Source organism: Chroicocephalus ridibundus, chromosome 23 (genome assembly GCF_963924245.1).
Source record: "Chroicocephalus ridibundus chromosome 23, bChrRid1.1, whole genome shotgun sequence".
Lineage (NCBI taxonomy): Eukaryota > Metazoa > Chordata > Aves > Charadriiformes > Laridae > Chroicocephalus > Chroicocephalus ridibundus.
The window spans coordinates 2,949,365-2,972,150 of NC_086306.1; the positions used below are offsets into that span (position 1 = coordinate 2,949,365).

Consider the following 22,786-nt stretch of genomic DNA (forward strand, 5'->3'; position numbering starts at 1 on the left):
CCATTAACAAGCCTACATGCAAGCAGAGAAGACACTTAGATAATGTAGTTCTCACTCAAATCAAGGCAAGGAGCCTAAAAAGAAAATCTTACTCTAAACCCCTTTGTTCCTTAGTTCTTCACTTTTGAAAAGGATAATAGAACTTCCCTAACTCACAGGGGTGTTGTCAGAGTAAGTACATTAAAGATTAAGAGTTGCCCAGATAGCGCAGTAATGGAGGACAATACCTAAGATAGTATTTAATTTATTCAAAGCCCACAAAAAGTGCACAGCTTCAGAAATCCTGCAATATGCATCTGAAATGCTAAAGTATTCTTAAATCATTCTAAATATATATTACCAAGAAAGAAGGAGTTTGTGGCCAAGTGTAAAACAGCTTTGTTCTTAAGAGAAAAAAATGGCACTTTTATCATCCCTCCGTTTTTTATTCTCCCACTTTTATCCCTGTGTTCATTTCCACTTTACATTGTCGTAGAAGTCAACAGTGTAACTCAAAGCTTTGTGAATATATGTTTGTTCAGTAAACAAGTTAAATGTGTTTGCATAACTCTTACTAAAATAAGATTCAGCCTTTACTGAATGGCTACACATTGCCCATTTCTCTCTGCAGATACATATCAAAAATAGTGAGGGTAAAATAAACACACAGACCACAAAAACTTTCCAACTATCTATCTTATCGCATAGAAGAGAGCAAGCCAAATTGTGCCAGGGAATGTGAGGAGAATGGTAAAGCAAAGAATCACTCAAACGGTCCGATATATTTTCATGACAACTTTGCATGTACTAAATACAAGGACATCAAGAATTATGATGTGACTGTTTCAAGACTAAGAAATACATCAGAAAAAATTTTAGACACCCATACTCTACTATTGATTTAAATGGAACTGGTTATGAAATAAGATATTGAATAATAAAAGCATACGCAAAAGTGTTGGGCCGTGGCCTAATTTTGCTTCCATTGAAAGAGTTAATCAAAGAATCCCATGTTTTACTTTGGTTTTCAGTTTCTTAGAGGATTACATTTTGATACTTTTTGCTTTGCACAAAAGTTTGCAGAATTACAGAAAACCCTATCCAAAACCGACATCTTCTAGCACATTCAATCAGGCATTCAGTGACTAAAAACAAATCACCTCACCCCTTGTAGCCGTGACACATGTACCTAGACAGCAAAGCAAGTGTACCAACAGAATCTGAAACAACTGTTGCACACATGCATACATTTACTGCATTAATGATGGCTGACATTAGTGCCATCCCAAACATCTAATTGCCAAAACTCAATCCAAAGTTTCAAGGCTGGCACTCGCTCTGGCTTTCATTTAGAGACTTGGCTCAAGTGAAGGTTGCTCCTGTTTTAGCAAGGCACGAATAGTTTTCTGACAGCTTGTGTATAAATATTCCTAGCTTAAAGGCAGCCCTTTGAAGTTCATAATCTCTTCTCTCTTTCTTACTGTTTTTCAAGAAAAGAACATGTGTGTAAATGCTTTATCATGGTGACTGTGTCTTGGCATTGTCTTTGATACTGACTTGGTTTGTGTTGTAAAGATAATAAAAATTCTAGCTGCTGGGAACCTGAACAAGTCCCCACATGCTTTTTTTACTTCTCTGCTGTTTATACCATCAGCTTTTTGCAAAGTGTTTACATAGAGGCATTATTAGCGGCACAGTTTCTGTTAACATTGCAGCAAGGGGTATTTCTCCCCTAGCATTCCCATGGAGAAATGCTTTGCAGTCCAAAAGTAAAAGTAGCAGTGCTCTTCTTTCACTTTGCCACCCTCATTTAAATCAGTAATGCTGTTTTATTGTGCAAATGGGCTTAATGTTCTTGATGGGCCTACTTGCCAAAGTAGGGCACACGCCTGGAAGAGTGAAACCTCCATCTCTTACATTCCAGTTACCATGACTGTGTCAGAAGGTTGGGATACTTGTACAGGGAAAGTCATGCTTATACTTAGTCTCATTTACTGCATTTGCACTGTACTTAATGGAATTATAGACCTAATTATACACTATGTCAAAAATAACTGTAGCTAAGCAGAACTACCTCTGCTCCCACTCATTTTTCCCTGTGTGTAAGGGATAAGCACACAAGAAGTCTGCATAAATGCAAATTAAGAGCTTATTTATTCAAAATGATAAATTACAGTAATAATTAATAACAGACCAGTTTTAATAATAATTATGATTATTGCTGCTAAGCAAATAGCATTCCAAGCACATATGGTGAAAAACACTGTACATCAACATAAGATACACTTGTCACAACCTATTAAAACCACGTCATGACAATTCTTACTGGACCACAAACCAAACAAAAACTTCTTTCCAAAGAATTCAGTGGTTCTAAGATCTCGCCCAATATTCAAAGAGTTTCTGCTTACAGCTGCCTGCTTTAAACATCAACAAAAGAATGACACAAACTTACCTTTACACAAACCCAAAACCAGAGCCTTAAAAAGTTTGGGCGTCCACTTATTTTTTCCCCTTGTAAAGGGGAAGATGACATTTCACCGGTTTTACCCTTGTACTTACTGCACGTATCATGCTGTTTAAGTATATAAATTTTGTTGATAGATCGTTACTTCAATTAGTTGACTGGCTGATTTTCTATAATTACAATAGTTTGTCGCTAGGTTGTTTTCTCTAATTTGTCACCACAATTATATAAATTAAATTGATTTACAGAAGCGTGTTTATATAACTTACCTTCAATGAAGAATTTGCAAACGAAGCTCTCAGTAGGCTCTTCAGATCTTTGACCGCACCGTACATTTTCTATTGAAAAGCATCCCGTCTCAGTCTGTGGGAGACAGACAGAAAAACACTGAGGACAACCTAAGGCAAATACTGCTTATGCAAAGCTGTTCTTTCTTCAATGCCTGGCATTTTGCCTAGCCTGTATTTTGGGACACATGGCATCTCCTTAAAAAAAAAGTAAAGCAAGAGAAATTACCAGTTTTGTCCATGGCTAAGGGAAGGCATGGAGGTGAAGACATTTATGTTTTATTTTCAGTTCTGCCACCAACTTGTCATGAGCCCCTGGGGGACTCATTTAGCCTTTTGGCATCTCAGTTAACTCAAGTGCAACATAATTAATTCAAATGTCTAATTACACATTCACTTTCATCAGGGGACCACAAAATGACTCCCAAATTATTATTATTATCAATAGTTCCAAATACCAGAGGTCACCGCAATGCTGTGAATCTGCTCAAGGCCATCATTTTTAAAATGCTTCACTATATAGATAATCTAAAACATAAGGCACATTGGCTCAGCTGCTAAAATACAAATGCCACCCAGAGCCCAGTCCTCTCCTGTGATGCACCTTCTGTCAACGCCTACTGCAGGACAAAATGAGCATGAATTGTTACTACAGCCAAAGTACTGCATCCTGCACCGACTCCGCTCTAATAAAAATGAGCGGACTAGAGACAAGTCAGGAGAATCAAGATCTCAGGGCCAGCACTGAAATGCATCTAGATGCGATAACTGCTTACTTAAAAGCTAAACCAAAGATTTGTCTCACATCCAAACCCTTAGAATATAACCCCAAAAGTATAAGAGAACACCTTAGGATTGCCATGATTTTCCCCCATAATGCTCAGTTTCCCTATTTTCATATCATGCAACATAATATCACATATTATATTATTATTAAAATAATGGAAACTTATTCATATTAAGACTTCGAAAAATTCTTTAGGTTCACAGAAAATAGCATTCTATTCTTCACAAACAGATTTGTCAGGCAGCCATGAGCTAAGAGCTTAGAAATCCTAAGTAAACAAAAAGAAACAAAAACAAACCCAGTTTCTTTCAAGCCTAATTAGTACCATACAAAAAAATGTGACCCAGAGTAATTAGAATTGAGAATGGCTTTCTGTCAAACATAAGGTCAATCCTATAACCTGTAGCATTAATAAGCCTGCATAGGCCTTTTTGCTGAAAAAAACGTCAAAAGAAAATGAAAAAGGATTTGCATAGAACTTTCTTAAAAAAGGATGCTGTTCTCATTCACAGCTGCATAACTCAGGAGTCCTTCACTTCAGCAAGACTGAACTCAGACAAACACAGTTATGTGGGCAAAAGTAACATGAAATACAGAACTGGGTGCCTTAAAACCTCAACCTTTAGCTCAACTCGTTCTACCTTTTGTCTCATCAGGTTACTTAATAGTTTATACTTAACAGTATAAACAAATATTTAAGTGATTTGATTGATATCTTAAAACTGAAATACCAGCTAAGGAATGGAGTCATCAGAAAGACCCACATAACCTCCAAGATGTGAATTCAATTTTATTATGCTCAGCATGTATTACCTACCTAGAATAGCTCACTAATTGTCATGTTGCCCACTCGCATGTCATTTGGATGCCTGCCCCAAGGCATAGGTGCTGAGCAGGAAGATTTTCACTTGCAGCATGTGGAATAACGCAGTGACTGTTGGCTCATTAGCAATCAGTCACATCTCCCCAACACCACAGCCCATGTGCCACTGCCACACGCTGCTTTACATTTTGGTGCATCCTTTTGCCTTGGATATCAGAAAGGCTGAAACAAGTGTTTGCATTAATCACTGGTTTTGCTTTTCAAGCTTCAAGACAAACATGTGGCCAACCAATTGCTGGACTTCCTCTGGCAACCTGCATAACCTCTTGGCTGGATTACATCTTTGCTGCATTTTATTTCTCAGTATGTTATTAAGAATAGTAACAGGAAGCCTGAATTTTCTCCTCCCCACTGCTCTTAAATAGGAAAGCAATATTGTAGGAGTCCGCTCTTGCCCAAACACGCACATTCTTTGTTCTATTTACTTTAATGTAATTTCCCCTGTTTCTACAAGTTATGGCCACTTTTAACTACCCTGCTGGTCTGCATGGGCTGTAATGAGAAAGGGCCAAATACTGTACCAGTAAAATGCCATTTCTTTCAGCTACAGCCTGGCTCAACAAAACACAGTCAGGACTTCTCCTGAGACACAAACATTTTGCTATTATGAGTATTTAGGTTCTTGGTAGAATAGACAAAATTTTAAAACACTGAGTGCCTTAAGAACCTGCACATCCCAATGAGACTTGTTTAGGAGCTTTTGAAAACTTTATCTTTACCGCTGCAAAGAGTGAAATCTCACAGAGAGATTTGGCACCCCTTTCTTTTTTTTCATCTTTGGATCTATGTCTAGTGTCACAGGCAAAAACTGTCCCAAGCCAGGGAATTTCACTTAATTTACTGCCAATTAGCAAAAACTTTTAATTACTGGCTATAGTATTGAGAAATAAAGACAACCAAGAACTAAGCCAGCGCCTAGAGAAAACACCTCAGCTTCACTCTCAGCACCTCACCCTTGTTGCCTCCACTTCTGCCTGCTCCTCCTCTCCTCCAGTTTCACCTCGTGTGTCGCCTGCCATGTCTCAAACCTCCTTTAGCCGAGCCGCCATGCGCTCTGCCGGTAGCCGAAGCCTCAGGCCTCAGACTGCGGCGCCATTTTGTCTGCTCCTGGGCCCCCTGCGACGGGCCCAGGCCTCCCACACAGGCCACCCCGGCAGCCCCCCGCCCCTACCAAAGCCCCGCTAAATCACACCCCGTACAGAGTACCGAAATCCAATGCTCCGGCCTCGGGCTTCAGGAAATACCGTTTGCAGGTCTCCTCTCTCCTGTTCAGGTGCTGCCACCAACTGTCCCGCCGAGGTCGGAGCAACACCCGGCGAAGGCCCCGCGCGGCGCAGCGGCTCCTCAGCTCCCACAGCCAGAGCGAGAGCAGAAAACAGCGACTCCTCACAGAAAAGAGATTTAGCCTCACCAAATATAAACCAGACAGCCGAATGAAGCGAGAGATGCCTTAGCCACTAGTCTTTACCACAGGGAAGGAGCCTGCCTCCCACACAGCTGCTGTGGGAGCTCCTTTCACAAGCAGTACAACCAGCTCCAGCTGCAAGGCTTCCCAATTTTTAGTGTGGTAACTTAACCCTTTATCCACTTTTCAGGTGAACAAGCCTAATTCACACATTAGATACACAACGCTGTCAGGCATTACATCTAGCAGTGGATGCAAAAGTCTCACTGCAGGTGGTCTGACACACCGAAGCAAGATATACAGCAGAGGTGCTCTCGCCGTGTACTTGTAAACCTTGTCAAAACATACCAAACATTATTCCTACTCCCCTTCCCAACTCATGAATGCTTTTGGAAAACAGTCAGGGGATCCTTAATTAGGGATTTGTCTTGAGGCACAGCTGCTTCTGAACACTGCACACCGCCTTGAAGCATCCGAATTACTGAGGCAAACATGTTGTGTGTCAGCTTCTGCTGGAGATAACAGCTTTATTACTAAAGCCTATGTTGTATACTCACAGTTTTCTGACAGCTGAGGAAACCCACTTTGTTCATATTACCAGGAATATAATACAAAAACAACAGAGGAAGGTGTTTACAAGCCAATACTGGCTCTCTGGGGGGAGGGCAACCAGCAGGCACTATGGTCTGGCAAAGAGGATGACAGCATGGAAAGTGTTATTCCTGCAGAGTCAGCAAGGGGAATTAAAAACACAACAACAACAAAAAACCAAACCAAAAACCGTGTCTGTGAGTGGGCCCCTGAAAAAGAGCAGGGTCTTGTACTTGAAGGGTCCCCTGGGGCAATGCTGTGGCTGCAGCAGGAATACGGGAGGAAACAAGACATCACCAAAGGCGAGATTTAACAGAGATTGAAGCTGATTTTGGTTAAAGCACGACCTTTGATCCCTTTCCTTTAAAAAATAAAGCATCCTTGAAGACAGGGCCAGAAATTAATGTGTTTGGCATATCACTGGCTTTAACTACTACCTGCTATGTGGGAGACGGGCTCCTCTTTTGTGGTCACGGCTCGTGGTCAGGGCTGCTCACGCTTCTGCAAGCCCAGGGCTGTCCACTTCATATTTGGTTGAGCTAAATCTCTTTGCTGTAAGCAGGTATAACTTCTATTATTTGAATTAGGTGGCTGGGCCCCCTGGATATCCTCTTCACTCAGTGAGGCTAGCTCTGTCATTAGGATTTCACAGTAGGTGCTACCTGAGGTGCTCTAATTATCCCCAGTAGAGCCCAGTCCTCTCTCAACTACTGATGGAACCTCAGCAGACCAGCTTCCCGACTCGAGTGTTTATGTTCGGTATTAAACTTAGCCAGGGTGAGTCTCTCTCACACTTTCAAGTTTAAAGGATATTGGAAGAGACGAGCATAACCACAGCTTGGCTACAACGCTGATTTGAGCTGCAGTTCCAGGGCAGCTTAAGTGGATCTATTTCATACAGCTAACCTGGCACAAAACTAACCCAACCAAAAAAAAAGTAATTAGCTTTCTGCTAAACTTACTGACCTACGACAGCTCTACACAGGGTCAGAGAAGCACCGGAGCTGGCACAAGCAAGGGTAGGGGACTGCAGCACCCAGCAATTAGATTAGCACAACATTAAAGGAGAGGCAGACCACTAGAGACAGCTGCAGGCTTGAAGTAATGATAAAAGTTTATGATACCATACCCACCCTGGAAGAACTCCAGGATTCCCTCTCAGGGACTATATATTCTTTATAATGAAGCTCTTCAGGGCAGGGAACACGTCTGTCTGTGAAAAGGAGGGAGCAATAAGAGAAAGCAGAAGAGAGGATGAAATACTGGATGGAGACAGAAGTGATCTGGGTCTAAGTCTGTTTCCAGCTGCGATAATTCAGACACTTCCATTCGCATATTTAGAATGAAAAGGTAAAATTCCTTCTGCTGCCCTCTGTCAAACTGAGGTCCTGAAGTTGTTCAGGACAAGAAGGGTTTTACAGAGCCTGCCTCAGCTAGACACCATTTTGACTTTGGTAAAAGACATATTAGTGCAATATTAAAGATTTGCAACGAAGACAGAAAGAATACTGGAATATAGCTTAGGGAAAGAAGTGGCTGAATAGAGTTTTGTATACCACAAGAAATCCAATTTGGAGCCTAAAGCAGAGGAGAGAATGATAAAGGTAATATACTTGACAAAGTTTCCCAGAAAGATACACTGGAGAAATCTATCCAGACCATTTATTCCTCTGTGAACAACTGGATAGACTCATTACAGATTCTGCCTTTGTTGCTCTATAGAAATGAAAATGCTAATTGGTTTACTTGAAGTTTAATTGAAAATTAATAGAATTTCACTAGAGATTTGCAGAATAGGACTAGAGTTAAAATGACATTTGATTAAAGTCACACTAAAAATGTACTCAAGGACATTCTGAAGACAGCGGCAATGGCATTCCTTTTTAAAGTGGAAATAAATATTTATCATTAGCAGCAACCATTAACAAAATGCACTATTTTTAAAGGAGTATAGTAACACATAGTGATACTTCAGCAAGCCTCTGCCTTGCTCAACACTCAGGCACCTCAAAGTGAAAAAAAAAAAGAAAAAGAAAAAAGAAAAAAAAAACAACCTTGCTACTTTCCCCAGTTAACAGCACCTCTTTATCTCTAGTTGTGTCTTCAAGGACATCCCTCTAAGTGATCCTGCATTCCAGCTGTCACTTCTCAAGGAAAGATCCTGCAGTCTGCTGGAGTTCATGAATTATTTTTCTTTATATTTCATTAAAACCCACATATGTGGTCTTTCAGGCGAGACAGGGCTACTCAGCAATTGCTTGGTGCTTATAAACATAAGCAACATTTAAGAAGCGAAGTAATTCAGAGGGAATGTAATCATCAACTTTACAGGCATGGATTCACCATCATATGAGACCATCACGGAACTGGTGCTGTACCATGATACGCTTGGCCCTTTTAGGCGTCTGGAAGTACATAAGAGGAAACTGAAGCACTGCCAAATGGGTTTCAGTATAACACAGCTTCTTGCTCTAAAGCTCTGTAAACTTTTCTATTAAAAACCAGACAACAAAAAAAAAAAATCCAACCCCAAAACTGAATCAAATCCCATTCTTATTTCTATTTTCTACTAGCTTAATGTAAATGCAAGCCAAGACCCAGTGATGATTTACATAACTCTGAACTACTCAATACTTCCTCAGAACCTGGAAAAAACAAGAGCAAGACCTTGACCTAAAATTGCAATAGTTGTAGCCTACTGCTTTAATTCCACAAATACAACCCCTTTGCCCTTAAAAATGTATACATTATTCATTGTTACAAAAGAGCTTTATGAAGAGTCTAATGACTACCGGACACTGGCTGACATTAGACTTGGATCTTATTTTCTTTTAAGTTCTAAGTTCATCCTTTAACATAGACCAGAATAATCAAGACAACAGAGAAGAGCAACCAGTACAAAAGAGCACCATGGGTCTGGACAAATTGTGTTTAAAACTATACTGGAAGCACCATCCTTTTTTTTTTTTTCTTTCCTTTTCCTTTTTTTTTCTCTTCTGAAAGAAACATATATTCGAACACATGAACACAGCCACTCCATTTCAGTCAGTTTTCTGTGAAGCCTTGGGAATAGATGCTGGTTGGGTTAACAATTTTGGATGCTTAAAATCTTTAAATAAGTCAGGAGAAAAAAAGCAGATATATCACTGTTAGACAGCAGCAGTGTGGAATAACACAATTACTGGCCAAATACTTTGTTCATTATCATCCTGTAATAACGGCCAGGAAAGATTTGGGTGAGCAGGGGGAGAAAAAACTCCATAGATGGCAGATCCGTCTTCTTCCCATCTCTAACACATTATGCTTGCAGGCACTGTCTTTACCCTTAACAGAGGATATTTAAATCCATAAAACATGCGCGAGCTATACGTTTCACAAGGAAGATGAATATGCAAGCTTAAGAATAGAAGCCTAACCAAGATTATACAGGAAATTTCCAGGGCAATCTTGAACAAATCAATGAGAATTTGTCCATGACAGTATTCTCAAACACTAGAAAACAAGAGATGCTCAACTGCAAATTGAGTCCAGTGCCCTTGCTTTCCTCCAAAGAAATGAGGTCAGGCTATAACTCTTCCCTAAGCAGGATTCTTAGAGGCTTCTCTTCCCACTGACTTGGATATCTGTCTTCATAAAGATAGAGAAAACTAATAAATATTGAACACTGTCTTGAAGTAACAGCACAATTGGCCAATGTTCAACAGTGGCATTCTCACAAAAGCATGCTTTAAAGAAGAAAGAAAAAATGTTTGGCCAACTGTAGAAAAATCTGTGCTTGAATATCATCAAATACTGGTATGAAATGAGCGTACAATACCTTTGTGGAAGTTAACTGGATCGACTGAATATTCATTTGATTGACTGAAATTAAATTTCTTTTATCATTACTATGGTAACTGTTTGGATGGCATTTGATATTTACTTGAAACGTTACTATTTCAATACTATCATGAAAAGTGGGTCATCTAACTGCCATCTCCATGAATACATATATGCACACTTACAAATTCTCCACGCCTGACTTAATTGCTTTCCTTTCCAGTCAAAGCTAAATCAGCACTAAAAGAAAATATCTATTGATCTGAACCACAGGGCCATCCGTTCTGAATATTGTCAGTAGTAGGCTCCACAGAAAATAAAGACGTTCTCTTAAATTATTAGCTGCAATGGTATTACTGTAAAATCCCTTGATCAGTTTTCCTAGGAGGTCAAAAGAAGGTAAGAGACTAAAGATCTATTAGAATTTTAAAAGCGTGTTTTAACTATACCATTTCTGTTAATGATAAAACCAGATTTTTCTAAATATTCAGTAGATTTTCTATTCAAGGACCTGATTGAGCACCCACATTTTCAAGAGAACTGGCACCAAGACAAAATATCGAAGGTGTGCCAATTACCTAACAACAGTGTCACTCTCCAGGTCAATAATGACTCGGGCATGGGCTAGAATTTAAACCACAGCAAGAAAATCTCCTATTTATCACCTATATTTTAATATTCAGGAATCATTAGCTCTTACTGCGTACAAGTTGCCAATACTTGTAGTGACAAAAGATTAATTTCAAGTCATAAAAAAGCCAGCCGAAGATTGTTGCACCTCAAGTGTTCACACTGAGTATTAAGTTGTGTCTAATATCCATGCTTCCTGTTTTCCACTCAACTACTGCTTGTGTATAAACTTTATTGCTAATAAAAGGAATTCTAAACAATACGTATACCTTCCTTGCAATGTATAGCAGAAACATACATTGCCAAAGATTTAACATTCATTTCTACTGAGACTCCTTTATTCCATTTCAGCATTACAAAAAGTCAGTAAGGTTCTCTATCAGAGTAATAGCCTTGATAAAAATGGGAATCAGGTCTATGAGATCTCTTTTTGCCACAACTAAATTAAACAAGGATGAAGCCAGTGATCTTCGGAACACCAGGGTCAAACAGAAATAATTACATTATATAAGTCTATTTCTTCTTTGAGCACTTTCTCCATCAAGATGAGTTCAATACACAATAGGGCCCTGCATATTTAATAATTTTTGGTCAGGCTACGAATGGAGTAGACATGGCACCTTCTCGCTCTAGCAAATTCTTTTCTGGACGTGCATCCTGGAAAACAAATTTCAGCTATAAAATTCCTGTCTTGTGTCTAAACCACCAAGCATTCTTTTGGCACACAAACACAGCTTGTCTGTTGCGTTTTAATGTAGTACATAGACGTAAACCCAACTGAAAAACTTAAAACCACAGTTCATTGAAGTCCTAGAGCACGGGAGAAAAACTAAATGACACACAATAAAGATACCACATACTTGATTATTTTTACAAGGGGATCCCTCATCCCCTAGAGAATTAGAAAATACCAGAATGTGAAATTCGTCTACCATTAAGAATTACATTTAAAGCATAGGAAATATCTGGAAACAAATGTTACTATTTCTTTCATCACTCACCCCCCCCCCCCCCCGGGCCTTTCTCCTAATATGTCTCTGCCCAGCAATTTGGCCTTCCAAAAATGACTTCCCAGAGAAAAATGAATCAGAGAGGTGTGATGGTGCTAAAACAATTCTCAAGAGTTCCCAGATGAAAAATGTCTGAGCATAAATCACTGAAAAACTCTGCAAAGTTCAAAATCGGAGAGACTACAAAACAATGGCTGGCTGCATGCTTCTGCTGCGACTCTGCCCTGTAAAGAGGCACCAGAACTGCGCTGAGCGACAGCTGTATAATACGTCTTGACCAGGTTAAAATCCAAGGAGTCCCTCATCATGAATTAAACGACAGCGAGAACAGTCCCAGCATAATCTTCGTCAACAAAGAAAAATCTTTGCCCATTCCCTAAGTAATGCCAACAGTAGCCAACATACCCCGAGCAAAGGAGACAAAGCCCCAGGTAAAACTCCTTTAACATTGTGACTTAAGGAAGTAAAACATTTACAGTTTGTGTCAGGAATCTAAATCCTTGAGCTGTCATGGGAACCCTTAAGTATTCAGCAATAAACAAGGGGAGCAAAAGAATTTCTGAAACATTTTTCATTTATTCCCCGTTATTTCCCTTATTATTTTTGTTTTGTTTTCATACTTCTTTTTCATGCCTGTCTTTCGTCCGGTACATCAAGAAAATGAAGGCCATATAAGTAAACAGTACAGAATCAGTTCTCTATCCCTCAATATAGTTCACAGTATTCGAGCTGCCACCTGAATCTTTACTGCCCTTGCTGAACTTCTCCAGCCTTGCTGGGCTCCCCCCACCTCAAATTATTTTGTTTTGCTTCATGTTACTTCTTTCCCTTAGCTTTTGTTGCAGAACAAACTAATCCTTTCATTTCAAACCCATGTCATTATTAAAGCCTCTTATTTTGTTGCTGTGCTGCATCTGTTCCGGAGCCAGATTTCAACCTTCTACTCAAGTTTTACACCTCACAGTTTAACCTATCAGCTATATTTTGGATATTAAAAAATTGATCTTTGTTTCTTATTTGCAGATAGACTCACATACATACTTGTCTCTTAACCAGAGGGCAAGGTAGCTACTATGCAACAAAGTTCCATTTAATTTTGTAGGTATAGGGAGAAAGTTAGATTACAGAGGATCTGTATGGGACGTTTTACACTGACCTCCATCATCAGAGTTCACAAATGAGGAGCATTTGTACTAATTAAAGCTGTCACACAGCTTGCACCGCAAATCCAAGATACATCAGTGGAAGGAAAAGCCTGCTACGGTTCCTGAACGAGCAACTGTGAACTTCAGCTCGAGTAATGTTTAATCCAATGATTACAATCCAATGATACAACCCTATGCAGCTAGGGTTGTACTCAAGAATCAAAACACCAAAATTAGATGCAGAGACATCTAACGTAGAGATGCAGAGACTTGGGGCAGAAAACAATTTGCAGCCTACATGAAGATGTTCGTTGCCTTTGATTCGTACCATAATCGTTCTTCCAATTTAGAGCGCAGTAACTAGTTACTGTCGGTGTATTCCTGACCTAAAACATTTTGCTTATTAAATATTTCATGAATCCCGACATTGGGAAGTTATCAACACACTGCTAGTATGCAGGACATGTTTGAATTCGGTTGTCCCAGAAGGCTGTTACTGATCACTAGACTGCAAAGTAGAATAGCCCGAGTTGTACATGACTCTGATCAAACATGAAGAGCCCGTGTTAAGCAGCTGCAAAGAAAGGAGAGGAAGGAATAGATAACAATACATCAGTCTCTGCTAGTTGGACTGTTGGGCTTCCAACTTTTCCACTAGGGCCCTGGGAAAAAAAAAAAAAGAAGCTCGTTTGGAACTATTTAGTAATTAGAGAATAACTTATTAATAAAAATCAGCAGATTTTTTTTTTTTTAAATAAACATTTCTTCCCTTTTCAGTGGAATAAAACCCCACCTTTACATCATTCTCTAACAAGCACAGGAATCAAACACACGTATATCACACAGAAAACCAAAACTACTGACGTGAAAGCAGTCACCATCCGCAGGTTGGCGACTTCAGAGTTTCACTTCACGTTTTGGTATGCTTTAATATGTGCCGCTGCAAGGGGGACGCTGCCACGTGGAATAGGTCAGCTGCCCCAAATACACACACGTTTCTTTTTCTGAGGAGTGGGACGTGAGAATATGAATGGAAATCTGAGAAAACAGCACAGCAAGATGGCACAGGCGGCAACTTATTTCTCAATGATGAAAGAGGCTTAGAAATTCCCCGTATCTGAAAGGCTCTACAGATCACATTTCTACGTGCTGCGCATGTACGTGTACTTCACACATGCTCCTAAGCCATCCCACGATCTGCGACCACTCGGCAGAGTAAAGGAATTCTACTCCCAATGGAAGAATCTCACCATCCTGAATCATAAGCTGAATATTCCCAGCTCTGCCACGGCCAAATGGTGGAGTCTCAGATACGTGGCTACCTCATTCATCCCTTTGACCTATTGTTTCTTTTGTCTGTTTAGTTAATAGAAGTATCTTGCCTCCACAGACCTTGCGGAGACGCACATTCAGCGTGCAGTGCGTTGGGGCCCACTCATCTTGCGCTTCTGGGAACGAACATAATACAAATCATTAAATAGCAGTAAAATGGACAAGAGCAGCAATTATACCAGCTAATGGCTGATCTGAGCTGGGCAGTCCGTATACATTATTACAGTCATTCAGTTCAGAACATCTTAACAACAACATCCTCTTATGAATATGCCTATGCAAGGTCAAGCAAAAATAGTAGCATGGTGAGAAGGAAAGCTTTAAGATGAGCACTCAGGGAACCATCAGTAATATAGGCAACATCAAGCACTCCGTTGAGAACACGCGGTCCCCAACTGAGTATTCAAATATAAATTGGTCAACCAGGAACATTTGAAACCAATTACTTCTTTCCCAAGCAATTGTAATAGAACGATTATGCAGGCGGGTAGGAAGGAGAGAATTAAATGCATTGGAGGAAGCGTGGGAGGACAGCAGCTCACTCCGTGATAAGATGTACTCTATGCTTTTAATAAATAGCAACAAATTGCATGTATCCAGTTAAAGTCAAGCAGTAAGGCAAGTACTTGACTTGCCTGAACCAGGTCCAAAAAACTATTCTCATCCTTGTTGGCTTCCAAAAAAAAAAAAAAAAATTAAAAAAAATTTCAGAGAGCACGAAGGTGCCAGGATATTTCTCGTTATCTGACATATCTCAGAAAGGGAGCTTGTCATCAGTTCCCCAGATTGAGTCATCAGTACTGAAATGACTAGCTTAAAGTACTTCTTTTTTCACTAGGTGCTGTGTGCACGTATGTGATTCTGATGTAGGTTTTAATACATGTTACCAAAAGAATTTATTTTTCTAACCAATGCAGCAGTGAAGCACTAAGTTCTCAGGAGAAAGAGACAGACCAGGGCTCCTCCTGAAGCTGAATTTAGTATTGTTTTAGGTCTTGTTTTTATTATTATACATAACCTTTTCACTCAATCTGACATGAAACAATTCTGACAGGTTTATTAAAACCTTTTGTTATTACACTTGACATTTATGAAGGGTACATGATAAATAAGCAGAGGAATGACATGTTTGCCAGAAATTCAGACTCTGGTGAGGAAGTCTTCTCCCTAGCCTCCTTTTTAAATGAAATCTACCCTCTTCAGTCATTCGTGTCTCTCTAGGGGGGGGAAAAAAAAAAAAAAAAAGTAGTTTTTCTGTACTTGAACAACTAGTTTGATCTTGCTTTAGAATTCCAAACATCATGACTTCTCTGTCTCCACAGAGGTCTTACACAAGTAAAGATTATTCGTTTTATTTAAGCAACAAGACAAAGGGCAACGAGTTTTAGTGTAGTGAAATCACTCTGAAATTTAATATAGTTTGACACCAACTGTACTGATTTGAATTGCATATTGCCTGAGAAGCTCCTCACTAGCCACTAAACTGCAGGCACTGATAGGGAGCAACGTGGAAAGCGTAGCACTATCTCACTGCGCACATACAGAGAGCATGCAATTCATTAGAATATTGTATTACTCCACAGGAACATATTAGAAAATTATAGGTAGTAAATCTACTTGTAGTACTCCATGCCCAAAATTTGGAGACAGAAATAGTAAAAAGGAAAAACCAAAATTAAATAAGAGTTGACATTTTTTAGGCACACCAGATGTAGTTTATAATAAGCCATGCAGACTCCTCCATTGGTTCGGTAGAAATCACTGGGTCAGCATTTAAATCATGTCAGATGGGCATCACGGTGACCTACAGGGACTTAACCCCGTGGCTTCATCCCCACTGCGAACACAGGTTTATTCCCCACTGAGTCAAAGGTGAATAGGAGAGAGGGTAGACTTTGGTCTCATCCCAGCACAAAGTCATGGTGTGACCATGAAGGATACCCAGATTACAGAGCTCAGAAGTGTTCCCAAGTCCACATATTGGGCAAGTCCTAACAGAAGGAAGCTTTTTACATCAAAGGATCAAGTTGAATTCTTTTGCCTTTTTGTCTATGTTTAAAGTAAGGAGCCTTAGTATTTTCCACATACTGCCAAGCAGATGCTTTGTTTGTTTCTGCCTGTTATTGTGTTGTGCCACTGCTGTTTAATACCTCCTGGGTCTCAATTCTCTGATATTTCTACACTTCTGTATTTTGGAGCTCTGGGAGGGCGGGGAAAAAAGATTGAGGAATCTAGGCTGGCAAATGGTACACCACAGTGAGCATCATCCTTCGGGCTTTGCTGCTGACCAGCTGCGTGAGCAGCTCTCTGAGGTGCTTTTCTCCCATGCTTTATAGCTCCAGTTAGATAAGTGCAGCACAACAGGAGCTGTCATTCAGTGTATGTTTTTACAGCCTCTCTCTCACTGATCTTGGTCAGAATCAGCAGGCGCTACCATAATAAACAAACAAACAATAGGGGATATTCATTTTGGAGTTTATGAATGACTCCAAAGACTCCAAGCTATGTACGCTTAGCTTGTGAGCCCTGTGCGAAGGACCTTTTTCTTCTTGTCTCTGTGTACGGAGCACAGACAAGAACCTCTCTGCTCAGTTTCTGCAGTCGCTGCTCTTTGAGCTGTACCATGGCCTGTAGGCTGCGCACGTAAAACCACAGGCTTCTTGGAAGAGGCTGGCACTGGTCAATAGAAGGGACAAAACCTAGACAAGTGGGGCCACTGCTCCAGTGCAGTGTTAGCAAATCCAGATTTGCTCATTATTCCAAACTAAAAACAACTGCAAGACTTGCAGAATGCTTGGATGGGATCACCCTGCCATGGGGAAATCTTCTGTTTCAACTCCACTGTAAAGCCAGAGGTTACGCAAGGGTATACATGGGAACAGCCATTTCAGCGTTAATGAAGTCTCCCCATACCTCAGTAGGAGCTAATAGCTGTTACGTGCGAGTGCCACAGCTGGCCACATCCCAAAAGATTCATAAGGTTGACCTCCGGGTGCTCGGATCGGAGGCTGCTTTAGCTCAGCTGGCACACCTGCTGACAAAACCAGTCATTTCTCTGAATTCCGCTTAAATCACTGGAGAGGAGACGGGCTCCACTGGGGGCTCGCTGATGTTTTTACCAGTAGTGCATCTGCTGGTGGAAAAAGCGAGGTGAATCAACAGCATTACAGAGCCCTCTTACACGCTGAGGTTGCGTTTCAGTCTCAGCACATCTCAGTTTTTGCAAAAGTAACCACAGAAAGGAATTAAAAATGGGGAATGGAAAGGACTGTGACATCCATATATGTCACAAGGAATATGGAGCAACTATAGAGCTCTACATTCATCACCGGTTTCTTCCAAAGACTGCATTCTTTAGCAATTAGAGCTGGGGTTTCAGGACAGGATTGCTGAGTTATTTCCTTGGCATTATTCTATTATTTAAAGGATGGTATAACATCGCAAAGGAAAGTGATCTATGCCTGAAAATGTGCTTCGGGCAAATTAAAAAGCTCTGCGTTGATCAATTTTGTAACGTTTTCTGTGGCAGTTTCTATCAGGGAAAAAAAATAAAAATCAACCATTTTCAGTCAGTATTATCAAAACACAATCCTTTCACATTTCTCAGTAAAAGTGCTTTGGAATACCTAAGTTCATGAAAGCTTGAATCAACTGAGGTTTTTGCTTTCAAGTACAAGAATTTTCTTTGGGATAGAAGGTCTGGTTTAGATCATGTCTGGTATTGTGAACAGGCCCAAAAAGGACAAGCCTCAATAACAGAGGAGTAATTCAGCTGAGCAAATGGTATGAAGGTTGTATCAATTGTATCGGGTGTAAATGATGCTGAACAAATGCATGATTTCTGAACAGTTTAAAGTTTAAAGATTTCAAAGTTTAAAGATTAATTTGTTAAAAGCGTAAGACGTACCGATGTTTCCTATATTTAAAAGAACGTCAAAGTTCTGTCACAAAGCAGAGGTGTTCAAAGATTTGTTTCCTCTGAGACTACCGAAAACTCATTTGCAGAAAAATATAACTATTACTGAGAATCTTTAACCTGGTGCAGGAGTCAGAACAACAAGAGAACCCAGAGCAGGCCCAGGTGCAGCTGCATTATAGCCCAAAATCCCCCCAGATCTTGCACTCTGCATTAGGGGAGGATGCAAATAGTAAGTCAGCCAGCAAAGCGTAACAAGGTTATTTTCTTTCCTATCATGCTTCAAAAGGACAACAATTAAGACAATTTCAAAGACATGTTAAGGACCATCAGCATTTATTTCTATAGAGTTTAACCATTTGGTTATTAATCGTTTTAAGAACTAACTCTGTTTGTAATATCTGCACCCTATAAACGCTTTTTGAGCATAGTCTCAAGTGAGCCTGCGTGGAGACCGATGAGCTTTTGGTGTTTGCAATTTTAAAATACTAAATACAAATACAGTCCAAGTGAGATTAGAAAGACTATTGCCTTGATGGTGCTAGAAATAATGATTTTGGTTGTTACAAATTAAAAAGGAAAAAATAATATTTCATATGTAAATTTTGTGGAAATTTTGGCTTTTCCTAACAGGAGTTTTCCAGGAACTGAATTCTCTAGTTCTAAATAACCCCATGTGTAACACCACTGCTTTTAAGTCATCCTTACATATGTCATAAAAGTTTATTCAGAAGACAAATTTCGTATCATTTGTAATCATATGGCACATCCTGAGGTCACATTAGCCTCTGCCACAGAGACATTCGTCTGCATTTCATATGCAGATGCCTATAACAGAGACTGAAATCATATTAAATACTGCAAGACTGTCATAAAAGCACATCTAGTAGATAAAGAAAACCTTTACAAGCAATGTGATGGACAAAATCTGTAACAGGAAACAATCCGATTTATCGTGCACATTCCACACTAGAAGAGGTGCATGCAGGTATCTTCAAAATGATGGCCTTTGGCAGCTTTTTTTTTTTTTTTAAAAAAAAAAAAAGAAAGTAGTGGATGTACGAGAGAAATCAAAGCCACAGGTACTTCACCTGTGCATTCCTTTGATGATCAAAACCTTTCACATGGTTCATAGTAATTTTGATCTAAGAAGCCATATTCTTGTCTGTAGCCCAATCTTTAAACACTGATGTCACTGTGGAAACGTGGCAGAAAACGCCCACTATTCCCCGGCACGGGGATCATAAAATATAGTTCTGAGCCACACACGTGCAAGGATGTGGATAGCGCACTCCAGCACTTACTTTTCTCAACTGTCTGCTCTAGACCACACCGCAGGTCACCCAGAAATTAGCACAACCAAAAGGCTGCGGCAGCAAATCAATATTGGCCAGCCTGCGGCTCTCAGCCTGTGCTATCCCCGAGAGAAAAATCACGGCAAGTATTTAAACAACTGTGGATGAAACAAAACGTAAACCCCAACATCGTCAACCAATGACATATATAGCGTCCAAATCCCATGGCTGGGAGGGTACTGAACTTGTAAGAACCAGGAAACTGTTCATTCGGAGAAAGGGAATTTTCCCTTTTACTTATCAGTCATTGACTGCCTTACATTAGATAGGTCAAAAACAACTGCAGAGGTACATCCAAGGACTAAGCGCAACAAATCAGTAAAGAAACAATATTCCAACTTTGCTGAACGATTTGGGAAAAAAAAGCATAAATAAAGAGAAGAGAAATTCACTTGGCAGATTGACAAATTGGAAACAATCAGTCCCAGAAGAGTGATGCTGCAAGTGAACGTAGCTGAGCTGTCACGGAGCTTACGGCCGTGACCACCTGGAGGTGCAAATATTTGCGGATCTGGCCTCACGTATACGGATCATACTCACATTAACTGCCTATCAGTTGTTACAGATGGGAATTGTTATTTTTAATAAAGCACAGCACTTACAGAATTCAGAACTAAAAATAAACAAGACGAATTCTCTGAGTTGTACTTCTATTTCTTCTAAGTTTTAATCATGGTATCTAACACTTCGCTATGTGTATGGGTTTTAGAACTCTCATATTAGTCTTATGAAGGGGCAAATTTCTCTCCTGCTCCCCAAAAAACAGGTCTCAACTTCAAAGTGTTCGGCTCCAAACAGAAAGATTCAGGATTTGCGTCGTAATGAGAAGGAAATCCTACAGGGGGGAGCCATGGTCTGATGGTAAACAAGCTCAAAAGACTGATGATGTATATTACTGAACGAGTGGCTTTTCTTGTTATTCAAGACTTTTCTTACTCTTCCATCAGCCTGGGAGATGACTCATTAATCCGGTATTTTGTGTTATGTTCTAAGGAGCCTCGCTGTGTTTCTTCCGTGTTTTTAAACTGTCAGTTCCGTGTACAAAGCCGTTCAGAAAGCTCTGAGGATGGCTGCTAATTATCTCAGAGAACAAACAATAGTCCTCAGCTGGAGCAGCTAAATGGGAAAGCCTTTGTTATTTTTAGTACAAAGTCTCCACTGCTTTGCAGAATGTTTTAAAATATTGCTTTGTTCTGAATATTGAATTGTTGGAGCCTGTAATAAAGTGCACTCAGCTGGGAGTCAGGACGGCCTTTCTTGGGTCTGCCATTCACCTGCGGTATTTCAGGGCCAGCTGGGAGACTGCGCATCAATAAATCCGCTCACGTGCAGAAGTTTCTAAGATCAGAGTCCTAAAAGTGGAGGGATGCTCTTAAAGTCGATTAAAACTAATAATCGAGGAGCAGGTACAATTGCTGGTGCTTTAAACTTTGGACTTTACCGAGCTTAAGTAGCTGAAAAATCCATCCTGCTACACCTCTTAAGAATATTGTCATGCCACAGGGTTAAGCAAGATGAAAAATGAAGTGCTAATTAGAAAATAAAACACTAAAACAGTTTTAAAAAAGGAAAGTCATGTCAAGCCAGTCAAGATCAGTCTATGAAAGGAAATATAATGCAAAGGAAATTAATAGGCATAATAAGCTAAAGGGATGCAATTGCCAGGTACAAATTTAGTGAGCCCAAATGAGTTCCTAGGTGAATTTAACATAACTGTTAACCTTAAATTAAGAAAAATATATTTTTCAATTAGCTCATGGAATAGGCAGCAGAAAAAAAAATACAGTAATAAACAGCAATATCACTTGACAAACTAGGCAAGCATTTCTTATCCTTAAAATTCCTTTATTCTGCCATAAACACTCCTAATAAGGTGAGAATTGACATAGGCGATCAGTCCCTGTGGTTTACTGTAACATTTCGAACAATGCAAAATTTCCCAAGTCAAATTTATAACCACTTTCTGGAAGAATTCACAACAGGCAAAAGGTTAGACTGATACAAACCCCACAAGGAGAACAGAACTAAGCTGCAACGGTAAAGCTCGAAACCTACTGGACTGGAAATGTCTTTAAGACAAAAAATTAAGGGTTCAGAGTCTTTCCGTTAGCAACGATAAGGGTCAGCGCGGATTTGCACAATCCACAGCCCTTCTCTTCGGGACCATACAGCAATTATGCACAGGGCTGTTGGGATCACAGGCATCTCCCAACAAAGCTAAAGAAACATAGTCGCCATCACTTCACCTTAGATCTTAACTATTATCCACCTCACTATCGAGCCCGGAGCCCACTTCCTACTTTTCCCATGTACATTGGAATAGCGCCACCCAAGCAATGTATGGTTTAGAAAATTGGAGCCTGACAACGCTCCGATTCTTTGACAATTGAGAGAGTCTTAAACTCTGCATCGACTGTGACAATCGCAATCTCACCCGTGTGCTCAGAGCCCATATCGTTGCTAAGGATGTTTTAGAAGAACGCGTACCTAGAAGCTTGCGTATTACAGGTTCGGTCAGTTTGTTGCTATTATGGCAAAGGATTTTTGGGGACCATTTTCTACCAGTAACTCCTGTTGCTTTTGCTAAAACGTCTGTAATTTGCAGAAATACAAATCAACTAAATTTTCCAGTCTGTCTTACAAAAACCCCTTGCCAGACTCAAATATTGTAATTCTCTATCGCTATCTTACACAAGATGTATTCACAGATAAGCATAAAGACAAAGTCAGCGCCCTATCAAACATCAGTGTTCTGAGGCTAAACATGAACTCTGTGTCCTACCCCAGGGCAGGGGAATGGCCAGCAGTACACCTTTCAAACAGCACAGTGAAAAATCAAACACAGCTGAAAATTAATAATGCCTTCACAGCAAATCCTCTGCACAGATTGACCTGTTCTCTCCTGTGGGCCCAAGCAGATGCTCTGCCCAATATATTTTTGATAGACAACATAAAAACTAGAGATCCTCATACTTGCACAGATTCCATTATTTCATGCAAATAACCCTTCCTCATCTCCCCATGACTTTAATCTCCACCTGCACCACACTTAAATTTGGTGTCTGTTGCCTGCTTGAAATGAAGTAAACAAAAGATAACAAAGGCTATTTGGATATCCACGTTTGAGCGACATGAAAATTGTTTTTTATGTTTGAAATTTTTACCTTTAGCCTTCCTGAT

General features: G+C 40.0%; 1 protein-coding gene across 2 annotated transcripts in view; it reads right to left on the bottom strand.

Moving 5' to 3' along the window:
- LRRTM4 (leucine rich repeat transmembrane neuronal 4) overlaps positions 1–22,786 on the bottom strand; it is a 571,952-nt gene that overhangs the window by 484,995 nt on the left and 64,171 nt on the right. Inside the window, exons 1-2 of one of the 2 annotated variants that reach the window (XM_063358750.1) lie at positions 5,610–5,803; positions 2,716–2,809 (exon numbers count right to left, since the gene is read on the bottom strand). The gene's annotated coding sequence lies outside the window, so the exon portion shown is untranslated. Of the gene's footprint in view, positions 1–2,715; positions 2,810–5,609; positions 5,804–22,786 lie in introns of those variants that run through there. The other variant, XM_063358751.1, reaches the window with a different exon arrangement.